Genomic DNA, 20,400 nt, shown 5'->3' on the forward strand with positions numbered 1-20,400 from the left:
CACACCATACACATATCAGCGAATTACACATAGAATATTCCCACATTATCAAATCTTGGCCTCCTCAACCTCATAATTTTCCAATTCCAATATAGACCATTTAGAGTAATTAAATAAATATACGAAAATAGATTGGCATTTATCTATACTCACTATTCAAACTAATATGAATATGAAAAATATTCAAACTAATATGAATAATAAAAATAATATGAATATGAAAAACAAAAAATATTCAAACTAATATGAATAATAATATGAATAATAATATAAATAATAAAAATAATATGAATATGAAAAATAAGAATAATAAAAATAATATGAATATGAAAAATAAAAATAAAAAAAAAGTCGGATAAACTTTTACTCACTATTCTATTCATAATGAATATTTGAATATAAAAAATATTCACACTATTATGAATATTTGAATATGAAAAATATTCAATGAAAAATATTCAAACACTAATATACTAATATTCAAACTAATATGAATATGGAAAATATTGAATATGCAAAATATGAAAAATATTCAAACTAATATACTAATATGAATATTTAATTTGAATATGAAAAATATTCAAATTAATAGTTTGAAAAATATTCAAACTAATATGCTAATATTCAATTTGAATATGAAAAATATTCAAATTAACATGAATATAGAAAATCTTGAATATGAAAAATATTCAAACTAATATGAATATGGAAAATATGGAAAATATAAAAGTAGGATAAATTTCAGAGGGTTTTTATTACAAATAACTTTTTATTATATATAAAAAGTTGTGATTAAATAACTTTTTACATATAATAAAAAGATTTCATATTCAAACTAATATGAATATTTGAATATGAAAAATATTCAAACTAAAATGAATATGAAAAATATGAAAAATATTCAAATTATCAAACTAATATGAATATGGAAAAATTGAATATGAAAAATAAGAAATTCATATTCATATTCATATGAAAAATAAAAAAGTAAATATGAAAAATAAGAAATTCATATTCATATGAAAAATAAGAAAGTAAGATAAATATTAGATAAATTTTAGAGGGTTTTTATTACAAATAACTTTTTATTATATATAAAAAGTTGTGATTAAATAACTTTTTATATATAATAAAAAGTTATGATTAAATTTATTAAGATATTTACATCTAATATGAATATTTGAATATGGAAAATATTCAAATTAATATGAATATGGAAAATATTCAGATGAAAAATAAGAAAGTAGGATAAATTTTAGAAGGTTTTTATTACAACTAATATGAATATTTGAATATGAAAAGTATTCAAACTAATATGAATATTTCAATATGAAAAATATTCAAATTAATATGAATATGGAAAATATGAATATGAAAAATAAGAAATTCATATGAAATATGAAATATAAGAAAGTAAGATAAATTTTAGAGGGTTTTTATTACAAATAACTTTTTATTATATATAAAAAGTTGTGATTAAATAACTTTTTATATATAATAAAAAGTTGTGATTAAATTTATTAAGATAGTTACATTTTCAAGTTGTAATAAAATTTATTAAGATAATTTACATTTTCAAGTTGTAATTAAAGTTATTAAGATATTTACATTTTCTAAATAAGGATTTGTGATTTATAAATAAGATTGGGTTCATACCAACTTTATTTCTACATTTCTCTTTTTTAGTCTTTCTTACATTAATATTTTAAACCTATTAAAATTTATTAAACATTTAACTTATATAATTTATTAAACATTTAACTTATATAACTAAACTAGTTATTAAACCTATTAACATTTATTAACCATTCAACTTATATAACTAAACTAGTTAATAATTATATAACAGATCTTTATATGCCCTTAATATAATCTATTTTGATTTTCTTTCTGAAAAAAAAAAAAAAACTAAACTAGTTAATAATTAAACTAGTTAATAAAATGATGAATGAAAATGTTACCAAAATTTATAATTATAGATAAAATGAAAACCCTTACACTATACTATTATATGTTTGAATGACTGGTTAGTAATTTACATGATTAAAAAGAAAATCGCTCTTCTATGAAACTCTTTTTACTTAAATGTTTTGATAATTAAAAAAAATCACTAATTTTATTAATTTCTTTTATATAATCATAATTAAAATGTCAATCTAGTGAGCATTAAATCTTATAATTTAAAATATTTATTTAGATATCATCAAAACCTAACTTAAAGATGGTGATAAGAGTGAGCATGAAAGTACTCAAATGAAACATAGTTTTTGAGTAACGCCCATGTAATATCAAGACAAACCCGTAAAATATTAATATAAATGGTTCAAAGAAAAACTTATACATGATTGACTAGTCTTCAAATTTATAAGATACATGTAATATATTTTTAGAACCACCGATTTGTATATAATTTTATTTCTGCCCTGAGTCGAGAAGAAGACACAAAAGCTAGAAACCCTCTTTCTGTATATTAATTTATATGCATAGAAATATTTACAGTCACGGTATATCACACACTATGCAGCCATGATAGAAACCCTCTTTCTGTATATTAATTTATATGCATAGAAATATTTACAGTCACGGTATATCACACACTATGCAGCCATGATTTCACCTATCATTTACAGACCCCCTCCAAGGGTACAACCTTTCTCAAACCCAACGGAACTCATTTCCCATTGCTCATTGCTCAAAGGTCCTCTATATCAACAAAAGCCCAAGAAAATAAAAGGCCAGATGATATTTTTAACAATATGAACTTGCCCACTGTAACGACACGGGCAGACAACCTAGCCATCAAGGAAATAACAAGAGTCAAACTTGGAACTCTACCAGAAATTTCTATATTTTAATTTTTATATTTTTATATTTTAACTTTTATATAATTCTATATTTTAATTAAAAGTTTATATATATATATATATATATATATATATATTTCCTATATATTAATATAATTTTATATTTTTATTAAATTATTATTTTTTAAACTAAACTTAGTTTTCATAAATAACATTTTTACACAATATATTATATTACTTAACTACATTAATGAATATAATTAATCTACTCAAAATATGCATATATCAGTTACATATATAAATACATATTAAGAAATATATATTAACACTGATATTAATAAATATATACATTAATACTAATTTATATTTATATATATATATATATATACTATAATAATAATTATATTTTATTATCATTATATTATTAATACTTATAATGCCAATTTAGAATAATTATTAATATATTATAATAATATGATAATATTATTGATATAAACACTCGTTTTTTAACTATGTTGATGCGCTCTGCAACCTGCGTGAGCCTGCCCTTCATTCGACGAGATCCACTCTTCACGCGCTCTGATTCTGCGAGCGCGTCCGCTCTCTGCGAGTTCCGATCCCTGCGGACGTGTCCGCCGGGGGCTCTACTTCAAGCCTGCGGCCAGGCTGGCTGGACCTGCTGCCCTCCATGGAGGAGTTGACTCCCCCTCAGGGTTCTTCCTCCCCTCCTCCGATTTCAGCCACTAAGGCCTTCAGAACCCTACTAGCCTCTCTGCCAAAGAAGAAATCCGTGGAAGCTGCGAAGTTTGTGAAAAGACTTGAAGATATCCCTGAGATTGCTCTTCCGCCTGAAGGTTCGATCCAAGTGGCCTTGTCTCCGGCAGATCGTGCCCTGGTTGGTCAGTTCACAGGACTATGGCCTTCCTCGAAATCAACCGAGAACTGGGTCGCTAGGAACTGGGCTCCGCTAATAAAAAACAAGGTAACCTCTTACTTCCTCGGAAGAGGATATTTCTTGTTTGAATTTACTGCAAAAGAGGAGAAAGATCTCATTTTCAGAAATGGCCCCTACTTCATGGGCCCCCAAGGTCTGTATTTAAATAAATGGACGCCAGACTTCGATCCGGCGGTTGATGTGCCTACAGCAGTCCCAGTATGGGTAAGACTCCCCAATCTTCCCGTCCACTACTGGAACTGGGACTCTCTGAAGCATATAGGAAACTCTCTTGGGAAATTCATTGACAAGGCCAACAGCAGAGACTAGTATGACTGTGCCAGAATCTGTGTGGAGGTAGATCTGGAGGTTGGACTACGAGAAGTCGTCAAAATAGTTGTAGGGCCATGGACTCATGTGCAGAAACTAGAATACAAACAATTGCTGTTCAAATGCCGGAAGTGCCATGTCTACGATCACTTTGCCAGAGACTGCCCATCCAAAGGGGGGGAAGAAAAAGGGAAGGAAGAAGGGTGGAATCAAGCAAAGCGCCCCAAAACTACTCACAGGAAGAATGCAAACGCAAATACAAAAGCTCCCTAAGTGGGCCCTGTTTAGAAACCATCCATGGAAAATCAAGGAAACAAATTTGAGATCCTTGGATCTGAATTTGTGGCCACGCAGGAGGCAGAATCCCCTAAGAAGACCCCCCCTTCCAAAGCCTCCCCCTCCAAAAATGAACCAGAGAGATCCAAAGAGAGGGTATCAGAGGAAGAAGAGGAAACCCAAGAGTTTGAGGAATCGGAGGAAGAAGGGGAAATAGGTGAATCCCAGGCTTCCCCGAGAAGATCTACAAGAGGCTGCATGTCAGCAAAGGAAAAAAGAGAACAAGAAACTTACAAGAACAAGCTTCAGGGCAGCCAGCCAACACTAGAGAAACTCCTAGCAAAAACCCCGAAGATGAAGAGGATCCAAACTCAGAGCTCCAAGGGAGCTCTCCACAGCAAATGTAAATGATGAAAATAGTTGCTTGGAACTGTAGGGGAATGGGCACCAAAGCCAAGGAAGAAGCAATGAACAGTTTAATAAGACTGGAAGCCTTGGACATCCTTCTCATTTAGGAGACTAAATTGGAGGATTCAGCATTCCTCCAGGTAAGCAAAAAATTTTGGAAGAAAGAAGGAGCGCATGAAACCTCTGCCCATGGAGCTCGGGAGGACTTGGATCGCTTTGGAATCCTAATAAGTTTTCATTAATCTTTGAGTCCCTGAATACTCATTGGATTCTTTTAAAAATGCAGCATATAGAATCTAAAGAAATAATTTGCCTGTTCAATGTATATGCTCCTAACAATGCAGGTGAGAAAAAACTATGCTGGGACTCTATCAAAAATATGGCAGATCTAGAAAACCTGGAGAACACAATCATAGCCGGAGACCTCAATCTCACCCTCCTCTCGTCAGAAAAAAGAGGAGGCAGTATCGTCAGAGATCCGACAAGAGAACTAGCGGAAGATCTCATGCAAGAATGGGATCTGATAGACATTAAGCTGACTACGGGCAACTTCACGTGGTCAAATAAGAGGGTTGGCCCAGGATACATTGCAGCAAGACTTGACATACTTTTGGTCCAAAGCTCCTTCCATCTCCTTGGGTTAGAGGCTAGAATGCGAATTCTGCAAAGCAGCATTTCAGATCACAAGCTCATCAGCCTTGAGTTGCTGACCCCCAAGGATCTGGGGCCTATACCTTTCAAATTCATCTCTCTTTGGATTAAAGAGGCAGAATTTATGGAAAAGGTCAGAGACTACTGGAAAGGCCCAGTCAAGGGATCCGCCTTTTTTGTGTGGGAGGAAAAACTTAGAAGAGTTAAAGGCATGTTGAAAACTTGGGCTAAGACCCTGCCCAACCCTGCTGAGGAAAGGAAAAAAATTCAAAGTGCTTTAGAAAGTCAGCATCTCCACCTTGAAACAGTTGATATCACTAAAGATGAGTTGGAAAAAGAGGCCAAACTCCAACAAAGTTTCCATAAGGCCTGTCTGGCAGAAGAAGAATATTGGAGGCTCAAGTCTAGGAGTCTCTGGCTTAAATCTGGAGACAGAAACTCCTCTTTTTTCCATAAACAAGCCCAAGCCAGGAAAGGTCATAACTCCATCACTGAAATAAAAGAAGACAACTGTGTTCTGAAGGACTTTAACAGCATAAAAAAGGCAGCTTTAGCGCATTTTGAGCAGTTGTATAGAGAAGACCCAGGGGCTAACCTTAACGCTACTCTGCTGGACGCTGTCCCTAGCCTTATCACCTCCAAAATGAACCAGGCACTTGAAAGAAAAATCACGCCAAAGGAAGTCAAGGAGGCTCTCTTTGCAATGGATCTCGACAAAGCACCGAGCTCGGACAGGTTTATGCCTCGATTTCTTCAGACCTGTTGGCAGATTGTTGAGAAGGAATTCTTCAAAATGATCCAGAAATCACAAGTCTGTCAGAAGATAGGAGGCTGCACAAATTCAGCCTTCCTTGCCCTCATTCCCAAAGAGAAAGGAGCAAACTCTTTCAGCAGATTTTTCCCAATTTCCTTATGCAATATTGGGTACAAAGTGATAACCAAAGTGATAGATAACATGTTGAAAAAAATTCTTCCCAAAATCATACCGAACAATCAAGGTGGATTCATTCATGGCAGGTAATTGGTGGACAATTTCGTTTTGGTTCAAGAGGCGATTCATTCCAGCCTACACCGAAAGGAAAAAGGTATGGTTATAAAATTAGATCTTGCAAATTCTTTTGACCGTGTTAGACATAGCTTTTTGTTTGAGGTGTTGCAAAAATTGGGGTTCGATCAAAATTTCATCAAGTGGATTAGAGCCTGCATTTCGGAGCCTTGGATTGCTCCCTTGGTGAACGGAAGGGTTGCTGCGTTTTTCAAAGCCACTAGAGGGCTGAGGTAGGGTTGCCCCCTTTCACCCCTCCTATTCGTCCTCCAGGCCTCTGCTCTTAGTTTTTACTTGCAAAGAAAGCAACAAGACCAAGACATCGCTGGCCTGTGCATTGCTAGAGGGGTTAAAAGCATCACTCATGCCCTCTTTGCGGATGATACTCTACTTTTGGGGGCTACTTCTCCTCACTCTGCAATCAAATTCAAAGAAGTTCTGGATGATTACTATAAGGTCTCAGGCAGTGTTTTGAACATTGGCAAATGCCATATCTACTGTTGGAATATCCCTGCTTCAACCGCAAGCTCCATTGCTAGATGCCTCGGATTTGCAGTCTCAACTTCTTGGTCCTCTTTTAAATATCTGGGTCTGCCCATTTTCCACAAGAGGGCCTTGAGTAAAGATTGGTATCCTCAATTAGACAAATTTAAAGCAAAAATGCAGGCCTGGGGATCCTCTTGGCTCAACATAGCTGGAAAATCAGTGCTCATTAAAGCAGTGCTCAGTAGCCTTCCGTTATTCAAATTCTTGGTTCTCCTGGCGCCTGTGGGAATCATCAAAAAGATGGAGGAACTAATCAGAACGTTTTTCTGGAAAGGAGGCAAGAAAAACGAGAAGAGAATCTCTCTAGTTAACTGGGAAACAGTCACCAGACCAACTCAGGAGGGAGGACTGAATTTCAAAGATCTTAGTGTTCAAAACTTAGCCATGGGAGCCAAATTGATCTGGAAAATCATAGCTCCAAAGCCTGGCTGGGTTCAAGTTGCTTTGTGGAGGAAGTACTTCAGAGGACCGAGACTTAGATGTTTGGATCAACCCAAGAACCATTTCAATACCCCTTTCAGCAGGTTCATCAGCAGAACTGGTTCGTTGATAAGGAATCATTCCTTCTGGATTCCAGGCAATGGAAAACGCATCCACATCTGGCATGACAGTATCTTATATAGACCCCCACTGGCAGAATCGTTAGGCATGCCTGAGTTGCAGCGCTGGATGGCAGAGGCCAACATCAATACGCTGTGGGACCTCTCAATCTGGAAGGACGACGTGTGGTCGGGTTGGAAACAGCTATCAGTTCCATCTGACTTACGCTCTGATCTGGAATCGTTCACCACGCAGTTACATGGGATGGCTCCAATTTATGAAAACAGGCAGGACGTGAGAGGCTGGGGAACTAATCGAGCAGGGTACTCGGTAGCCCAAGGCTATGCTAAATATCTCGAGCGGCCTCACGTGCCTCCCAATCCGGCCCCTTGGGTTGGCATCTAGAAAATACCATCAATTCCAAAAGTAGATCATTTCTGCTAAACCCTTTGCCATCAGAAAATTCTAACTGAAGACAGGCTTCAGAAAAGGGGCATCTTTGGGCCGTCTAGATGTCCACTGTGTAAGGAAAACGTAGAATCCACCTTCCACCTCATGATTGAATGCAATTTCGCTGTTTCCATATGGCAGGAGTTACTTGGTTCCTGGAAGCATAAATTCACCTTCCCCTCCTCAATCTTGGACCTTTTTGCAGGCTGGATGGCCAGATATCCAAGCTCACCTCCAAAAAACATCACAATCAAATCAGCGTGGAGTGCTCTGCCTAAGTTCATTAGCTGGCAAGTCTGGCTGGAAAGGAACAGAAGGATATTCCGTAATAAGGAGCAGGATTTCAGATTAGTTGCCAACACAGTAAAAAGCCAGCTTGTTGAGTGGCTGGAAGACAAAGGAGATGATTCTAATCTTACCCAGCAGGATATAGATTTGGGAACTGTCCTCAATTTCAAATTTCCTAAATCGAACAGCTCTCCGCCATCTTGCAAAGAATGGCAAGTCAGGAGAAATGAAACAGATTTCCAATCCTGGCTGTCCGCTCAAGCTCTTCCCTCTCTCTTCTTTGATGGGGCAGCCAAAGGGAACCCAGGTACTTCTAGAGCTAGAGGTCTCACCAAAAATCCAGATGAAACAGCTGTACACAGATTCGCTTGGGGATTAGGCCACTCCTCGAGCATACAAGCTGAAGCGATGGCCCTCTTCCAAGGAATCAAATTCCTCAAAGAGCTGGGCTACAAGGAGGCAAATGTTTTTGGAGATTCCCAGGTGATCATCCAAGCAATGGTGACCAATTCTACACCAACGGATCTGCAGCTCGCCAGAATAATTACAAGGATCAAAGGCATGGCAAAGGCCCTGAATCTGAAATACTTTCATGTCTTGAGAGTAAATAACAAAGAAGCAGACATCGAGGCAAACAAGGCAGCCCAATTAGTCGCTGGTTCTCTTCTCAGAGATAACGAAATCCTTTGGGATCCTATCCCCTAAAGAGCCATGTTCTTTTGCATCCTTTTGCATCAGTTTGTTTGTATTTTTCGACTAGGGAAATCAGCAGCAGAAGTACACTATATGAAATGTAAAAAGAGGAGCCTGATAAGAGTAGGAGATTTATTCCTTTGGTTGAAAAGTCATGCAGAAATCTGCCTCTCTCTTTGTAATCAAATTTGCGGCTCTAGGCCGCTCAGTTAATGAAATCCCATAACCGTTTTTGTAAAAAAAAAATAAAAAAAAATAAAAAAAATATTATTGATATTATCAATAATATAATAAATTTTGATATTATTAATTAAAAGGATAATTAATATTATAAACTCAAAGCATTATAAGCTCCATGAAATAATATTAAACACAAAGATTAATATTACAAAAGGCAAGTGATTATTATTATTATTATAAACCAAAGGGATTAATATTAAAAATCTAAATGATTAATATTGAGAAACTAAGAGATTAATATAATAAACCCAAGGGATTAATATCATAAATGTAAATGATTATTAATATTATAAACCCCATAGATTAATAAACCCAAACAATTTATATTATAAACCTAATGGAATATAAACCTAAACAATTTATATTATAAACCCAATGGATTTATAGTAAACCCTAGGATTAATATTATAAACCTTATCAATAATATTACACCCTAGGAATATGAACCCTTAGATTAATAAACCCAAGATATTGATATTATAAATCCAATGAATTAATATTGGAAACCCAAGGGATTAATATTATAAACCCAAGGTATATAAACCCTGAGATAAATATTATAAACCCTAAAATAAACAAGGTTGACCATGAAGAGTAAGAAGCTGAGCGGAAAAACCCTATGGCGAATACGATCATGGAGGCGGCGCACAGCGGCTAGGGCAGCTGCAGACCTGCATCTGCAGGCGGACTGCAGGGGCAGAAGCTCACCCTCTGCGGCTACGCTGCACATTATAGATAAAGAAGACTGACTGCGGCGGCAATGGACCCCCGCCAGGGGGCTGGAGGGGACCCTCCAACGAATGAGACGCAGAACGCAAACCAGGACGATTTAGAAAAGGATCAGAGAACAAATGAGCAGGAGACTGAGGATATGCCAGAAGGACAGAGAGATCAAGCTATGCCAGAAGACCAGAGAGTGAGATCATCCACATGCAAGCCTGTAGCAAAGAACACACCCACAGTGGAGTTCCCCAGCCACAGAATCAATGCAAGGATCCAATATATGAGGGATCATGCCCTCATAGGTAAGTTCATAGGTATTTGGCCAAATGAGAAAGCTTTGAGGACTTGGATCAACACTAAATGGCACCCAAAAGGACACATATCACTCCATTTGGGTCCAAAAGGTTTCTTTACAGCAGTCTTTAACTGCTTGGAGGACAGAAACAGAGTTTTCGAGAATGGCCCATATTTTTTCAACTCAGCGGGTCTATTTCTCAGAGAATGGGTAGAACGCTTCAATCCAGACAAGGAGGATCTGAGCTGCGCACCCGTTTGGATCAGGCTGTATTCACTACCGTGGGAATACTGGGAGGAAGAATCGCTTCAAGAGATTGGGAAAGCCCTGGGGGATTTTGTTAAGGTATCAGAGGAAACCAAAATGAAGAAGTATACATCCTATGCCCGGATCTGCGTATATATGGACTTAAAAGTACCCCTGCCTGACAAGATAAAACTCTCTCATGAGGATGTAGAATGGTTACAGCTAATAGACTATGAACATGTGCCCTTCAGGTGTCGTAAATGCCATGCATTAGGGCACCTGTTCCGAGATTGCCCACTAAATAAGAAAACCACTGAACAAGATCAGGACAAGCAATCACCTGATGGATTCATCAAAGTAGCCAACCGTAGAAGAGGGAATAAGAAACAGCCACTTCAGAATAAGCAGGCCATGAAGGATCCTTCAAAACCTTCAACAAGCAACAGCTTTGCAGTTCTAGCAGAGGAAGAACAACATATGCAAGACCCCCTGTCAGCCAAGCATATCCCGAATCCGGAAACGTCTGAGGAAACTAAAGAAACATCCAAAGGAAAAAGTCAGGATCATGAAGGAAATCTTCATACCACTAAAGCGAAGTTCTGGAGCCAACCAGATATGGAGATAGATATAACAGAATCAGGCTCAGCCAAAGCACGGCAAGATGAGGAAAGCCGTCAAGAATCCCAGAACATGGATGAAGACACAGAAACATTTGATATAGGTGAACTGGACATTATTGGTCTGGAAACTGCTTGTAAAACCAAAAATTTCGATAAAATAACTGAAACGCAAGTGCACAAACTCGAGGAGGTACTGCACAAAGCCCAGAAGAAATATTCGCTCGGTGTTCAAACGGGTAGCCAGTGGGATGGAAAGTTTATTGCAAAGGACATCAAGAAGCGAGGACGGAAATCTGCTCTGGAGAGAACGATAAAGGTCGGAGAAGTCATGGTAGATTCAGGGAGATATGCCCAGCTATCAAGGTATTTCAACATCAACCCTAAATCTTCCCAATGAAATTGATATCTTGGAACATTAGAGGGCTTAACGGCCAGAAGAAGGGTAGACTCTTAAAAAACATGATAATGGCAGAAAAACCAGCAATTATTTTTCTGCAAGAAACTAAATGTAAGCATACAGTTCTAGAAAAGGTAGCAGCCAAGGCGTGGCCTGCAGGGCAGGTCTCGGCAGTGGAAGCTCAAGGAGCCTCCGGAGGCTTGGCAATCCTTTGGGACTCAAGAATGATACAGCTAGACAATATACATGCCAATAGAAACTTCATCCAAGCCAAGTTTCATCTAAATGGCACAAACATTAATGGGCACATTACAAATGTCTATTTTCCACAAGAAACACAGCAAAAAGCCAATGCATTGGAGGCATTAACGCAGCTGAATGCAACCAGAACGCATCCGCTATGGATCTCAGGTGGAGATTACAACATGATAGCGACTCTGGATGAAAAGAAAGGAGGCCGCAGCGGAATCAACAGAGATGGCAATCTACTCAAAGATTTCATACAAGACAATTGGATGATTGACATTCCAACTGAAAACGGTCTTTACACCTGGAGCAATAAGAGAACGGAACCGACGCAAGTGTCCTCGCGCCTGGATCGTTTCCTGGTTTCTGATAACGCAGTACATTTGGGGGGAGATTTCACAGCCTCAATCCTTCCTTATTCAGGTTCAGACCACTGGCCCATTGCCTTAAACTGGAATAGACCAGGCAACAATCTAAAAAGACCATTCAGATTCGAATCCTTTTGGCTATCACATCCGGAATTCCATGAATTCATAAGGACAACATGGACAAAATTCAGAGACACAGAAGGATCAAGAATGGCCCAATTCCAAAAGAAGCTGAAGTATCTCAAAGAGGAAATAAAGCGTTGGAATAAATCCACCTTTGGTGACATTTTCAAATCAAAAGAAATCCTCATCCAAAAAATGAAGGACACTCAACAAAAAATTATTTCTCATGGCCGATCCGAGGAGTTGACACAACAGGAGCAAGCAATAGAAAAGCAAATTCTGGACAGAGATATGCAGGAAGAGATACTGTGGAGGCAGAAGTCGAGGGTTAGATGGCTCAAGGAAGGCGAAAAAAACACAAAATTCTTTCACAGAACAACAGTACAAAGGCGTATGATCAACCAAATTTCCTTTGTAAATAATGAGCAAGGATGCAAAATCGAAGACCATGAAGGTATTGAAAAGGAATTCCTAGACTACTTCAAAAGGATGAATCAAGAACCAGACACAAACAGGTCCGCTGCCATTGATAACATTACAAGGCATATCCCAAGAATCATTACCGAAGACCAGAATACGTTGCTTCTCAAACCGATTAGTCTTCAAGAAGTTGAATTGGCGGTCAACCAACTTAAGGCAGGGAAAGCGCCAGGCCCAGATGGGTTTACGTCAAATTTCTTCCAACATTTCTGGGAATTAATAAAATGGGAAGTCTGGCAGGTGGTGGAGGAATCAAGATCCCTCAGATGGATGTATCCAGCTATGAATGCTACATTTCTGGCTCTAATCCCCAAATCCTCAGAATCAAACACTCCAGATAAGTATCGTCCCATTGCTCTATGTAATATTATTTATAAAATTGTTTCAAAGGTTATTGCTCTACGATTGAAACCCTTGTTGCCCCTAATCATATCTCCAGAACAATCCGGGTATGTAGAGGGTCGTCAAATCACTGATGGGATCATCCTCACCCACGAAATAATCCACTCTCTCAAGATTTTAAAAAAGCCAGGGATGCTTCTCAAAATTGATCTATCCAAAGCATTCGATAGTATAAGCTGGAACTACTTGCAAAAAACTCTCCTCGCCTTTGGTTTCGCTCCCCCATGGGTAAGATGGGTCAGCAGTCTCATCTCCTCATCTTTTTTCTCCATTCTCATCAATGGTATCCCCTCTCCTACCTTTCGTCCCACTCGTGGCATCAGGCAGGGAGATCCCTTGTCACCTTTCCTATTTGTCATCCTAGCCGAAGGTCTGGGGAGAAGCATTAAATCAGCCATCCTTTCGCATAAGCTTAAAGGAATTGCTGTTCACAACCTCCCTGCAATTTCTCATCAACAATTTGTTGATGACAATATGTTATTCGGCCATTCATCTGTTCAAGAAGCCCGCACATTCAAATCAATCCTTGATTCCTTCTCAAAAGCTTCCGGAGCCTGCATCAATAATGTCAAATCCCAGGTTTACTTCTTTAACACCCCTCCTTATACCCAAAGAGCCATCACTCGCATTCTCGGATTCTCAAAAGCGTCTCTTCCTTCATCCTACCTAGGCGCTCCTCTTACTGCTTCCGCCCTCAAGCACTCTTCATGGTCTCTCCTGCTCGAGAAATTGGAAGCAAGGCTGCTACTTTGGACTTACAGATCCTTGAATATGGCCAGCAGAGTAGTACTAATAAAGGCTGTCTTGCAATCTATGCCGCTCTATCTATTTTCCATCTTAGCAGCGCCAAAATGGGTTCTAAGGACAATCAAACAGTTGCAGAGGAATTTTTTGTGGGGCAGTTCAGGCCCAAACAGAAAATGGGCCCTCATTAGGTGGGACAAAGCATGTCTTCCCAGAATGGCAGGGGGAATAGGACTCAGGGATCCAGAACAAAGCAATAAGACCATGGGAGCGAAAGTATGGTGGAGGTGGCTCTCAGATTTCAACAACCCGTGGGCACGTCTTTGGACTGCAAAATACACAAGGAATCTTCCCCTAGAAGAAAGGATCAGAATGTCGGAAACCAGTAAGGGATCGTTGATATGGAACTCGGCTATTCAGCACAGAGATCTAATTCAAAAACATAGTTTTTGGGAGATAAAAGATGGTCAAACTGCCAGGTTCTGGGAAGATTCCTGGCAGCAGCTACCTAAACTCTTAGACAGCCTGCAAGCCATCCCAGAAAGGGAGAGAACTCCTCAAGAAAAAATAAGTCAGTTTTGGAAAGATCCAAATAATCAAGAGCAGAGAGAGTGGAAACAAACAAGCTTGATCCTACCTTACAGCTCAAATGATAACCAACTCGCTCTCCACTCAGAACTAAAAAAACGCAAGATATTAAAGCAAGCAGGGAAAGATACTTTAAGGTGGGGGTATGAGGAGAGGGGTACTTTCACTACAAAGGAGGCATACAGAATCATAATCAGGGACAGGATGGACAAGGACCAAATATGGAGCAAAATTTGGAAACCCCCTATATGGCCGAAAGTATCCACCTTCCTGTGGCTTCTATCTTACAATAGAATCCTAACATGGGATAACCTCAGGAAAAGAGGCTTCCTAGGACCCTCTATTTGCCTCAATTGCAATAAGGAAGAAGAATCTGTGCTCCACTTAATGCAGACATGCCAACTGAGCAAAAAGATATGGGAGAAAGTCTCTTTTCGTTGTCAGAAGGAAGGACGAATTCGAGGGGATATAAGAGAAACAATCCGCCAATGGCCTCAAGCACCATATCAATGCACAATCCTTAATATCCTATGGCAAATTATCCCAGGATTCCTAATGTGGAATATCTGGAAGGAACGTAACAGGAGGATATTCAAGCATCAATCAATGACTCTAGAGCAGGTTTGGAAAGGATTTCATATCAATATCAGTGAAACTCTCTCAACAAAAGCCTGGTCAAAAGAGGATTTTCCGAAGCAACCTCAGGAATGGGCCATCTGGAATAATTGGCAAATAAAGATACAAGATAAGATTCTGGCTAGACCCAACCCAGAGCAACACCGAACCCACACAGCAAAATGGAGGCCACCACCAGTCAATACATTTCAATTGAACTTCGATGGTGCATCGAAGGGTAATCCGGGACAGACAGGGTATGGAGGAGTAATAAGAGACCATCAAGGAAATCCTCTTATTACTTTCTTTGGCACAATTGGGTGGAATACAAATAATGCAGCGGAGCTGGAAGGCCTTTGGAAAGGTCTCACTTTGGCGCAGCAAGGCAAGTATTTTCCCTTGATAGTAGAAGGGGATTCACAGATTCTAATAAACATGGCACTAAAGCTACAACAGGGATCCCCAGTTCACAAGATTAGTAGAAGTTGGAGATTGGCATCCAGATTGGATCAGGTTCAGCATTGGTTGCAAGCGAACAGAGCAGTCTCCTTCAAGCACACAAAAAGGGAAGGGAACAAGCCTGCGGACTTCCTAGCTAATTTAGGGGTGGATAAGGAGAAAGATTTCTCAGCTGGACCTCTTAATGCTACAGTCTCGGAGGATCATCTTCCCAATTTCCAGGCACTATTAGACGAAGATATGCAGCCACAGGTTGTTTCACACCCGGATGCGGGTGATACATGGACTCATCAGAGAACATGCGATGGGGGGCAGCTGTGATACTAAGATCGTCTGGCAGGACGGTATATTAATTTGCCCCTGTCAAGCATTAACGCAGTTTATGTCTGAGAGGATGGCTCTGCAGAAGAGGGATGGCCTCACGCGAGGCAAATTGATTTTCCTGTACGCCGATTTATGGAGTTTTGGCTCCATTGCCGCCGGATTGTTCAGATCCGAGTCCTATATAACGATGCTCATGAATCAGGTCAGTTACATGAGGTATTGTGATGTTAATTTGTTTGAGGGTGAGATTGAGCCGAATGCTGGCGACAGGGGTAGATGCCATAGCCTAACCTCTGTTCCGACTGTGTGTTCTGGGCATTCGTGGGAGGAAGGTTTAGTAACGCACAAAAATTGGGTAATTGTCATTGAGGAGGAACTGTTAGCTAGTTACAATCCTGAATTTTTACTGTCTCTTGTTTGCAAAGTGCGCTCTCCCGGGCTAATGGCGCCGAGACAGAGGGGAGTCCCAAGGCGTGGAGGAGTATGGGGAATTCGAGGCAGGCAAGAGGCTCAGGCTAGTGCAATTCAGCCAATTGCCATGCTGGAGCCTCCATCCTCTCCCTCTGAAGACTCAGACCAGGTGGACAGTCAAGTCCATACTTCTCGCTGCACTTTTCGCTGCCGGAGAAACCAGACCCGTCTCTCTCTGCTCATAACAGTCATTGCCACGGAGGAGGAGGATGATTCGTCCAGTCAGGAAGAGCCTGACAGGGAGCCGGAGCAACTGGATCATCCTCGGGTTCCAGTAGTGGGGGAAATTATGGATAATGAAATTGCTGTTGATGTCAACTTGATGGAGCCTCTTCCGGGTTTAGGCTCGCCTCAGCAACTAGCTCATGATTCGTCTCAGCATCTGGCTCATGGTTCGTCTCAGCATCCTGCCAACTTCGGCAATCAGCTCACCAACCGTCTGGAGATGAATGAAGAGGCTTACAAGCCGGGCACTGAACAAGGTGAGCCTTCGAGGGCTTAGTTTATGTTTTCTTCTGCTGCTTAATGAACGCGTTTTGGAATTTTGAGGGGACGCCTTCTGGTTTAGAAGGGTCCAGCAGTCGGTTTTATAGTAGGGAGCCCTCAAGAAATCTAAGCTCTTCAAGAAGACTGGAGAATTTGGATTTCCAACCACCGTTTGGTATTTTGTTTTCAGCAGCAAGATACATTCGACAGGCAAACTTCTCAAATCAAGTAACTGCTGTTCTTTTGCATAGTCATCTTTTTGTAAGCCAGAAGGCCATCAGCTACAGCTTTTGTCATGCTCTCTGTTATTATCTCCATCTTTGTAATCCAGGTTGCCTTGAGCACCTGCAGTCTTCTTTGACAGAGGATGCTCCCCTGCATCTTCAGAGGCCTAGGCCTCTTTGTAAATAGTTTTCTTTTTCTTAATACAATAGTTTAGCCTTAATCCAGAAAAAAAAAAAAAGGTTGACCATGGTTGACCATTATTGATTTTAATATGGACACAATCTTTGTCATAATGCTACGTTGGACCATGGTTGACTATGATTGATTTTCATATTGAGAGAGTCTTTCTCACAATGCGACTTTGAACCATGGTTGACAATGGTTGATTTTCATATTAAAACAATCTTTGTCACAATGCGACATTGGATAATGGTTGACCATGGTTACTCATGGATGACCATGGTTGTCACAATGTGACATTGGCCAAAGAGAAAATCTTTGTCACAATGTGACCATGATTATTGACTATGGTTGACCATGGTTGATTTTAATATTAAGACAATATTTGTCACAATGTGACATTGGATTGTAATTGACCATGGTTGACCATGGTTAATCATGGTTGATTTTGATATTGAGACAATCATTGTCACAATGTGGCGTTGGACAATTGTTGGCCACAGTTAAATATGATTCACCATTATTGACCATGGTCGACCATGTTTGACCAATGTTGACCATTATTCACCATGATTGACCAAGGTTGACCATTGTTGCCCAAGACTAATTTTTATATCAAGAATATCTTTTTCACAGTGAGATGTTGAACCATTGTTGACCATGGTTGACAATGGTTGATTTTCATATTGAGACAGTGTTTGTCACAATGTGATGTTGGACCATGGTTGTCAAAATGTGACATTGGACCTTGACACAATCTTTGTCACAATGTGACCATGGTTATTAACAATGATTGACCATGGTGGACGATGATTGATTTTTTTATTGAGAGAATCTTTGTCATAATGTGACGTTGCACCATGGTTAAATTTCATATTGACCCAATATTTGTCACAATGAGACATTGGACCATGGTTGTCACAATGTGAGATTGGACCATGGTTGTCACACTGTGACATTGCACCAAGAGACTATGTTGTCATAATGTGACAATGATTAATGACCATGGTTGAACATGGCTGACCATAATTAACCGCAGTTGATTTTGATATTGAGAAAATCTTTGTCACAATGCAATATTGGACCATGGTTGACCATTGCTAACTATGGTTTATTTTTATATTGAGACAATATTTGTCACAATGTGATGTTGGATCATTGTTAACCATGATTGACCATAATTAACCATGGTTTACCATGTTTGATCAATGTTGACCATGATTGACCATGGTCGACAACGATTCATTTTCATATTGAGAAAATTCTATGATAAATCCTAAGATAAATATTATAAGCCAAGGTATATAAACCCCATGATAAATATTATAAACAGTAAAATAACCATTGTTGACCATGGTTGATTTTCATATTGAGACAATCTTTGTCACAATGCGACGTTCGACCATGCTTGACCATGATTCATTTTCTTATTGTTACAATATTTGTCACAATGAAACATTAGACCATGGTTGACCTGATTTATTTACTTATTGTGACAATCTTTGTCAAAATGTGACATTGGTCCATGGTTGACAATACTCGACGATGGTTAATTTTCATATTGAGAAAATATTTGTAACAATGTTATAATGGACTATGGTTGACCATGACTGACCATGGTTGACAATGGTTGAGCATATTTTATTTTCATATTGAGACACTCTTTGTCACAATGCAACGTTGGACCATGGTTGACCATGATTATAAACCCAACGATTTTATATTAAACCCTTAGATTAATATTATAAACCCCATGAATAATATTAAGTTCTAAGAATATGAACCATTAGATTAAGAATCCCAAGGGATTGATATTATAAACCCAAGGGAATGATAAAACCAAGGGATCAATACTAAAACCCCAAGGGATTACAAATACAAGGGAATAATATTAAACCCAAGGGATTAATATTATAAACCCAAGGTATATAAACTCTAAAATAAACATGGTTAACCATGGTTTATTTTCATATTGAGGCAATCCTTGTCACAATGCGGCATTGGACCATGGTTGAACATAATTGATTTTCAAATCAAGACAATCTTTGTCACAATGTGACGTTGGACCATGGTTCACCATTGTTGATTTTCATATTGAGACAATCTTTGCCACAATGCGATGTTTGACCATGGTTGACCATGATTGATTTTATAAACCATGGTTGACCATAATATATCTAATAAACCGAAGAGAATAATAAACTCAATGGATTAATACTATAAACCCAATGGATTATAAACCCGAGGGAATAATATAAACCCAAGTTATAAAAATCCTAAGATAAATATTATAAACCCTAAAATAAACATGTTTGACCATGGTTGATTTTCATATTGAGACAATATTAGTCAAAATTCGATGTTGGACCATGATTGATCATGGTTGATGATGATTTATTTTCATATCAAGAAAATCTTTGTCATAATGAGACGTTTGACCATGCTTGATTTTCATATTGAGACAACCTTTGTCACAATGTGACGTTGGACCATGGTTGTCACAATGTGACGCTGGACCATGGTTGTCACAATCTCACGTTGGAGCATGAGACAATACTTGTCACAATGTGACCATGGTTGACAATGATTAACCATGGTTTACCATGATTGATTTTCATATTGAGACAATCATTCTAACAATGTGACATTGGACCATGGTTGACAATGGTTAATTTTCATATTGATACAATCACTGTCACAATGTAGCATTGGACCATGGCTGACCATAATTAACCATGGCCAACCATGTTTGACCAATGTTCACCATGATTGACCATGGTTGACGATGGTTGAAAATGGTTGAGCTTGGTTGATTTTTATATTGAGACAGTCTTTGTCACAATGTGACATTGGACCATGGTTGACCATGATTATAAACCTAAGGGATTTATAATAAACCCTAAGATTAATATTATAAATCTTATGAATAATATTATACCCTAGGAATATGAACCCTTAGATTAATAAATCTTTGTATCCATATTAAACAGTTGAAACAACTCTTGGAAGCTTCTAGAAGAGGAAGCTTTAGGATTCTTTTTAATTTTCCCAAATTTCTAGAATTAGCAAAACCTGAGTAAGGAGAAAGTTGTTGCTGACTAGCGCTGGTGTAGAAGGAAGCAACCAGTGCTAAATGCGGGTCTCTAAAGGGACAGGGTGCATTAGGGCTTGAAAGGTTGATTTAGAGCAGTTAATCCCATAAA

Source organism: Pinus tabuliformis, chromosome X (genome assembly GCF_031772625.1).
Source record: "Pinus tabuliformis cultivar Carrire ecotype Pingquan chromosome X, CPIR1, whole genome shotgun sequence".
In the NCBI taxonomy this organism is placed as follows: Eukaryota; Viridiplantae; Streptophyta; class Pinopsida; order Pinales; family Pinaceae; genus Pinus; species Pinus tabuliformis.